Source organism: Primulina huaijiensis, unplaced genomic scaffold (assembly GCF_012295235.1).
Source record: "Primulina huaijiensis isolate GDHJ02 unplaced genomic scaffold, ASM1229523v2 scaffold206756, whole genome shotgun sequence".
NCBI classification, from domain to species: domain Eukaryota; kingdom Viridiplantae; phylum Streptophyta; class Magnoliopsida; order Lamiales; family Gesneriaceae; genus Primulina; species Primulina huaijiensis.
Window position 1 is genome coordinate 343 of NW_027354596.1, and position 1602 is coordinate 1944.

The following is a 1602-nucleotide window of genomic DNA, read 5'->3' on the forward strand; positions in this document are numbered from 1 at the left end:
TATGTTATAAAGAATGTTAGAATTTGTAATTTTTGGATGAATATAAATAAAATATATTATATTTATTTAAACGGGACTGAAGTTTAATATAAAAATATATAATTAATAAATTGTACCGTAGAAGTTTCACTTACAGGAATCGTTACCTCTCTATTATATAGACCGAAACCATAAAAATGATCTTTTTGTAGGAAGTTCTATAGGTGGCCAGCGCAGCTAACATGCGCCAAGGTGCTGGATTATGAAACTATGAACTCTTTTTTCGCGGTTTTCTCTCAACATTATTCTCTCGATACTCTCAAGTCTCACGTTTCTCGAGTGCGGAGGTTTTCTTTCTCTGTTAATTCTTTCACGATTTCTGCGTGTTTCTTGTTTTGTGTCGATTGATTGTTATGTGTCCATTGGGACAGATGAACATTTTGGGTTCTCTCGCTTTGTTTCTTCTACTTCTAGATTGGATTTCTGGCGATTGTGATGTTATTATTATCTGTTTTTTGGGCCGGCAATCGTTGTTTTGAGAACAACATTGATCAGATTTCTGTGTCGGAAATATGATTGTTCACTCTCTCTGTAGTTTACTGAACTGATGATGGATTTGCTCGAAGTGTTTGTATTTTGTGGGGGACTGTGAAATGAGCGTTTCATTAGAGCTGTGATGATTTTCTTGGGGGATCTCGAAAATATTGTTACAATTATGTTTAAAGTTAAATTTAATGGCGAATACAGGAAAGGATTGTAAAATTTTAATTTTTGTCGATTTCGTAATGCTTGCAAGTTGATTTAGAATGGACGCTTTGGGAGGATAATTGGTGAGACGTAGAGATGAATTTGGCCTAGGGGAAATTATGATTCGTGAACCAAAGCAAAAAAAAAAAAATTTATATACCCCTTTCTTTTTTAGGATACTGGTGTGTGTATGGATGATTGAATGTTTTTTCATTTCAATGATTTAGGTAGCTTATGAAGATTATTTGTATTTGCTTTGTGCTTCTGTTCATAGAGAACTTAACAAAATCATTTACTTTCCTGGATCTTGATTAACATTGTTGATTGCATTTTTGTGTATAAGTAGCAAGAAAGAAAATATGGCTGCCTGATAATTTCTGGATCTGGTGGTTCTATATTTTGTCGAATTTGTTTGTGACTTTGTTCTATCTGTTCCTCTTATTTTACTGTTTTTGAGACTTAAGTTGTGGCTTCAGTTTCTCGTCTAATTTTGGTTATTTCATGATTTCTTTTACTTCTTCCCTATGCAGTAGCGGAAGGAGAAATCACATATTTAGTCTCAGTGGAACTTCTTCTTCGTGTATGGCTTCTATTGTGAAATGTAGGAACTTGAGTAAAAACCAACTTGGAGGTGTCATATTTGGTTGCACGAATAACACCAAGAGCGAATGTGTCACCAAAAAACTTTTTGGTTAGTTTCAGCAGTGTTTGTATCATCTTCATAAAATTAGTACAATGTTCTAAATTGTTAGGTTGTTAAATGCAGCCTCTCATGATAAATTTGGGATTGCACTTGTGTTATTCCAGTGGCATTTACTTTTTTATGTTACCTAGGACTCCCAGCTCAGCACTTCTCATATGTAAAGAACATCGAAC

At 34.1% G+C, this 1602-nt stretch overlaps 1 long non-coding RNA gene across 1 annotated transcript; it reads left to right on the top strand.

Annotated features, from left to right (window-relative positions):
* The first annotated feature begins 206 nt into the window (after positions 1-206).
* LOC140966495 (uncharacterized) lies at positions 207-1602 on the top strand. The gene is made up of 3 exons (XR_012173377.1): positions 207-326; positions 1257-1417; positions 1561-1602. It is a non-coding gene; the product is annotated as an uncharacterized lncRNA (long non-coding RNA).